The following is a 7185-nucleotide window of genomic DNA, read 5'->3' on the forward strand; positions in this document are numbered from 1 at the left end:
GAGAATGGAATCTCAGGTTCCACTTGGATGTGAATGTTAGGTCTTTGAGGTTATAGAACTGTCTTTTGCCTCCTTTTCGTTGCCTCGGTTTCAGTACAGTGTCTGATACATGTTGACTGATTGAACTTAATCCTAAAGGAAGTGGGGAGGTTCAGAGAATCATCTATTCCCAGTTGGAAGGAACCTTAGCAGTTATCTAATTCAACTCCTTTTATAGATTTTAGTAAATAAGGAAACTGAAGCTCAAAGGGGAGAAGGGACTACATGTCTGTGTCATACAGTTAATTTAGGTGGTAGGGCAGGCACCCATTCTTTCTAACTTCAAACCCAATGTTCTTTCCACCACAACAAATTGCACCCCCCATGAATAACCTGATGATCTTCTTAAAGTTCTCCAAAGGCTTCAAAGCCTTTCTGACTATTTCAGTATGATGGAGTTCTTCCTATAATGAGGGATATAAAAAAACAAAGGATTTTTAAAAAAATAATAGAAGGCCTTTTCCATCTCTAAAATCCCACTTCCTATGTTCTAAGTTTTCTGTTTCTCTAATATTTTGTTCTTTATTTTAATATCACTTCTAGCTCTGAATTCTTATATCCTTAGACTCTAGCTCTAATACTCTGTTTTTTTGTTCTCAGACTCCTTCCAGGTGTTATGATAACTAAAATAACAGTAACATTATTCAATGTTATTAACATAACAATATAATAATATTATATAAAATTATATATATATATATAAATATAACAATATTACATTTTAAAATCCCTATAGTTCATGTTCTATGTTTTATGTTCCAAGATGCTTTCTATCTCTAAGAAACATGGAAAATCATCTTCCTAAGACTGTTTTCTCACCCTTTGTTGGAGGAAATTCTAGATTCCTCATCCCTTTACTGCCATAATTCATGAATTTAATGACTCCAATTTTGGAATTATTATCCTAATCCCCATATTTTTTCCCTGTTCTCATCCACCTCAGCCTGTTTGGTCAATTATCTGTAGGATCCCATGAGAACACTTCTTTGTCTGAGGAAGGATCAATTGCAAACTATCTGCAAATCAGTCCAATGAAGAAAAAGAGCAAGGGTCCAACTGTGTCCTACTCATAAACCACTTCTTCCTAAGAAACAATTTCACTACTAGCCCGATCATTTCCCAGAAGGGAGAATTTGTTACCTAATAGAGACCACTTAAGGTGAACTATATATCAAAAGAGGATTGTTAAAGTCTTTATGTAGTTGGATGAAGTAATGATTATGGTAACAGGGGAAAAAGTTAATGTTTGAAAATCCATGAAGTTACTAAAAGGGTCCCAAATTTGGGGTGATATAAAGGCCAAGACATGCATCTTGCCTCTGGCATTGGGTAATTGTGTAACTATGACTTAAATGCTTTGAAGCCTCAGTTTCCTCATAGTTAAAATGGAACTAATAGCACCACTCATACCTACCTCACAGGACTATTGGAGGGATTAAATGAGATAATATGTGTAAAGTACTTAGCAAACATTCAAGTATATAAATGTCAGATCTTATTATGATTGTAATGGTAAATGTTGATATTAGTGATGGAGATGGTGATAATGGTAAGAGTGATATTCATATTTATGCTTGCCATGGTAAGAGTGGTCTCTCTACTGACAGAGGTAATGGCGATTGTGATCGAGATAGTGATGGTTGTAGGGATATTGATTGCAGATGGTGAGAGTGGTGAGGACAGTGATGGTGGTAACAGTGTTATAAACATTTTGGTGTTAGTATTGATGATAGTAATTGTAATGTGGTGGTATTGATGGTGTTGGTAATGATGACAATAATGATGGTGTTGGTCATTTATACTGATAGTGATGAGAACCTTTAGGGTCTTCTACTCTTTGAGTAGAATGAGTAGAGATCAAAATCCTTGGACATTTCCCCAAACCTCTACCAATTTAAGAAAGGTCATTTCCCTCAATATTCCATATGCCTCTGGTTCTGAGTAACCAAGTCCTATAAGTGACTTAGAATTTCCTGTGGCACCATATATCATTTGACATATAAAATGAAGGGTCCCATTCCTCATCTCTCTCCCTGGAAATTTCATGATTAGTAAATGTTAGGGAAGCCCAGCTAGGCTTCTCTGGGGGTGGAAGCAGCATCAGTTCCCTCTTTGGGGGCTGAGGGCCAGTTAGCTCCCTGTATCTCCCAGCCTCGTTCCATCTGTCTCACTGTGTAGTGCCAGGCAGGAACTCTGCCTGAAGGGATGCCTTTCTTGGATGGGGATGGGTCAAGAGACAAGTTCAGGATGACAGGGTCAGTTCCAACCTTGCTCTAGATGCCCATGGATGTTCTAGAACCTTACCCTGTTATACATCCCCATGGAAATTCTCAGACAGCCTCCGTTATTCTACGCCTTGGCCCACCCATCCCTCTCCACTTGGCCCTATTTTGATTGTATTTTAAAATAATTTCTAACACTCACTCCAGAGTGTGACTATGCCATGGTTACCAGGGCGCTATTCTCCATAAAAGGAGAAGGACTCAGAATAGTATCAGTAGTGACGTTTCCCAGGGATTGATGCTGCTCCCGGGATAACCAATGAGGGGGCCGGGGAAAGCCGAGGGCACCTTGAGGACAGACAAGAAGGTCCCCTGCTGCTGGGGCCCCATCTCTGGGGATCTCCCTGCTTCCTCCTATGATCCAGTGCCCCAGGAATTTAATCTCCCCCATCCTCAATCGTTCTGGGAATTAGGGGGGAAGGAAGAGGAAAACATGAGGAAACATTATCGCTGTCTCTATTTCCTCTCTGCCTCAAGGTCTCAATTTTCTTCTCACTCCTTTTCTACAAAAATTACAATGATCCTTCAAGGTTCAGCTTTTGAATTACCTCCTCAGAAGACCAAGGGGCTTCAGGGTTTTTTTTAAAAAAGGCATTTCTGGATGGAGGGGGTACTTCATGAAGGAAGTGGCATTGAATCTGGGGTTCAAAGAGGGAGGAGATTTCTTAACATCTGCAAGTCACTTCTATATATAATGTATGTATATCTAAGCTACACATAAATGTATATTCTATACTTATAGATATACATATATTATATACACATACAAGGAGCTCCAAAAGGCAATGAGTACAGTTTAAAACTATTAAAGCACTATAATAGATACAGCTTTTCTTCTACCTCCTGCCCCCACATACAATCTAAGTTCCTTAAACAGTTTTTGGTGAAATATACATAATATATACAAATGGATATATATACATATATTTAAGTATGTAAGATCATTTAGTCCAGTGTGATTTTAAAATAGTATTGGAAATTTGGAAAAATATTTGAAATAGTGTATAAGAAAGTGGCAAAAATGTCCACCCTATCCTTTGATGCAAAAATCCTACTGCTAGAAATGTCCCAAAGAAGCATGATGGAAAGAGTCCCATGCATTCCAAAATGACTATATGGGCACTTTTTTGTGGTGACGAAGAACTGTGAACACATAGATACCCCTCTTTTTGGAAAATGGCTAAAAAGACCATAGTACATGAGCATAACAATATAATTGAGCCTTAGGTAACACAGTGGATAGAGCACTGACCCTGGAGCCAGGAGAACTTGAGTTCAAATCCAACCTCAATCACTAAATAATTACCCAGTTGTGAGATCCTGGGCAAATCACTTAACCCCATTGCCTCTCAAAAACAAAAATAAACAAACAAAACACACACACACACACACAAAAGAAATGAATATTCCTTTCCCCTCAAAAAAAAAAGGGAAGCATGACAAGACATGTGAATTGATGCAGTGATACAAACAAAACAATACTTATATGCAATGCTTACAACAATGCAAATGAAAAGAACATAAAATAAACTGAAAATGTGTTATTATAATGACTAAGCTTCTTTCTGAAGCAAAAAGGAGTATGTACCTTCTTTAACCTTTACAGAAATAAGAAAAGGTAGGGGACCACAGAGATGGAACATTGTATATTACAGTATATATATATATATATATATATATATATATATATATATATATATATATATATATATATATATATCCCCTGCCTTCTCTGGCTCTCCCAGTCTGTTTCTCTCTGTCTCTTTGTATCTCTCTGTCTTTCTCTTTCTCTGTCTGTCTCTCTGTCTCTCTGTCTCTCTCTGTCTCTCTCCATCCCTCTCCCATCCTTTTCTTATTTTATTTTTGAAACAGGGATTGGGATCTCTGGGGATGGAAGGAAGAATATATTTGGAAATGGAGGTGAGATAAAAACAAAAGAAACCAATAAAATGTAAATAACAAAATAAATGTGTGTTGGATTAAACTCAATTAAATTAAATGTCAAGAGGAAGAAACTGGAGGCAGGGGGAGGACATATTCTAAGCATGAGGAACAGAGTGAGCCAGGGGAAGGAGTCAGGAAAACAGAAAAAAAATCAGAGAACAGAAAGCCAACTTGTTTGGGTAGACTTGAGAATATCTGAAGTGGAGGTAGCATGAGACAAGATTGGAAAAGTAAAGCGTCTCATATTGGAGACACCCCTTGTGGTTGGAATTAGGAGTATTAGATGGAGGAAAGAGGCAGAGATTTAGAGTTACAATATCATTCTTTCCTCTCCCAAATTAGATTATAAATTCTTCACAAACAAGGTGTTTATAATCTAGCATCTAGCCTTGCTAGTAATAATAATAATAATAGCCAGTGTACTATGTGCCAGACATTCTACAAATATTACCTCATTATTATCCTCATTTTCCACTTGAGGAAATTGAGGCAGATGGACTTTAAGTGACTTGGCTGTTACTTACTCAGCCTCACTTGGTATTGCTAGCATGAGATAAAAAGAGGCTTGAGTTTATTATTGCCAGAAAAAGGCACTGATCGCTAGAAGAGTTTGGCAGAGAAATGATGTGACCAGAAATGTTCAGAGGAAGTTGATGCTGATGGCATAGCAGCCAAGACTAGAGGAAGCAAGATGGGCCAGAAGAGTGATTCAATAGTCTAAGTCTGAAGTCATAAGAAATGAGTGTGAATCCAGGCTCTTCTATTTACAGCATGTATGACTTTGGACAAATTATTTAACTTTATGGTGCCTCAGTTTCCTGATCTTTAAGTAGCTATGTTACACAGCAGACCTGGTGACAGAAGACCTCAGATGGAATCTAGCATCATTTGCTATCTGTGTGACCCTGGGCAAATTTTCCTCTATAACATGGACTCAACTGCCTCTAATGTCTCTCCAAGTTTTCAGTCTATGATCCTATTAAATGATTGGGTTGGAGTTTGGGGCCAGGGGTGGGGTGGGGTGGGGAATGCTCCTTGTAACTCTAAACCTCTGCCTCTTTCCTCCACCTAATACTCCTAATTCCAACCACAAGGGGTGTCGTCCTTTGGGGTTTTTTGAATCTAATTCAGTCTGTTCCTTCCACTCTCATCTGTTCTTTCTGGGGGAGCTGATGCTGAGGGGGAGCTGGAATCTGAGAGCAGCAGTGGAGAGGGGGAGGAAGTAAGGGTCCTGAGTAATCCTCCTGCTGGCTCATCACCCCCTGAATCACCAGTAATAACAGTGGGGATACAGCTTTTCTCCTCTTGGTGGGAGGTCTGGGGAGAGGCATAGGAGGGGTTATTTTTCAACATTGCATTCTTTCTTTTATGTAATAGGTCTCATTTCCATAACACTTTAAAGGTTTACTAAAAGCTTTCTTCACCAGCAACCCATTAGGTAGTTAGTGAAAGTAGTTGAAAATTACAGTATTTAGAAATGGAAGGGACTTTCAGATCACCTGGTCCAAATTTATCATTTTACAGATGGGGAAAATGAGACCCAGAGGTGACTGATCACAGGTCCCATAGGTAATAAGTAACAGAGAGAGGATTGGAAAGCAAATCCAATGTCCTTTCCACTATAAAACAGTTTCCTGAGACAAAAAATGGAAAAGTACTGGATCTGGAATTGGGAAAGAGGTTCAAACACCCCTCAGATATTTACTAGCTTTGTGACAATGAGAAGGTCATTTCACTGAACTTTACTTTTCACATCTGTAAAGTGGGGGCCATAACATCTATACTACTGTTGGGAAGAAAATCTTTGCAAATCGTGAATACTACTACTACTACTACTACTACTACTACTACTACTACTACTAGCTAGCATTTATATATTCCTTTTAGATTTCTAAAACATTTTAGTAATATTATCTCATTTAATCCTTATAACAAAGTTGGGGTTTTTGTTGGGGTTTTTTTTTTTATTTTAGATAAGGTGGTGGGTTTAAGTAACTTGCCCAAGGTTGGATTTGAACTCAGGTTCTCCTAACCCCAGGGCCAGTGCTCTCCCACTGCACTACCTAGCTGCCCCTTAAAACAAGGTTTTACAGATGAAGAAGCTGGGGCATACATGTTCAATGACTTGCTCAGGCTCATCCAGCTAGTGTCTGGGCCAGATTTGAACTTAGGTCTTCTTGATTGCAGATTCTGCATTCTATTCCCCAAGACACCTGGCTGCCTCTATTTAGTACCTTGAAACACTATGTAATTGTATGTTGTCACTATAAAAAGAGGCAAGGGGGGGGATCAAAATCTGGGCAATGGAAGAGAAAGAAAAAAGATAAGATTTGGCAATATCAGCATTATCATTATTATTGCTGTTATTATTATTGTTGTTATTGCTATTATTTTCATCCTTTGGAAGACATTTATTAAATAGTTATTATGCACAAATCACTGTGCTAAGGGCTAAGGATATAATGACAAAACCAAAGTAAAACTAAAAAGGGGTAACAAGGTAACTCAGTAGATAAAATGCTGGGTCTGGAATCAGAAAGACTCAGTCTTGAGTTCAAATCTAATCTCAGACATATACCGGCTGGACAAGTCACTTAACCCTGTTTGCCTCAGTTTCTTCATCTGTAAAATGAATTGGAGAAGAAAATGCAAACCATTCCAGTATCTTTGCCAAGAAAATCCAAAATAGGGTTACAAAGAATCAGATATAACTGAACAAAAATAGCAACAATAAACAAAAACTAAATATAATAATCTTCCCTAATCTGGTTGAGGGCCAGGAATAGCAATACCTTTGTGGAGCTTCCAACCAAAAGGTTATGCATGGTGATTTAGAAGAATACCCATTTCACAAATGGTAAAACTGAGGGATATAAACTATAAATTGTGATAGAGAATGAACCTATGATTTCATTCATAA

The sequence above is a fragment of the Macrotis lagotis genome, chromosome X (genome assembly GCF_037893015.1).
Source record: "Macrotis lagotis isolate mMagLag1 chromosome X, bilby.v1.9.chrom.fasta, whole genome shotgun sequence".
NCBI lineage: Eukaryota > Metazoa > Chordata > Mammalia > Peramelemorphia > Peramelidae > Macrotis > Macrotis lagotis.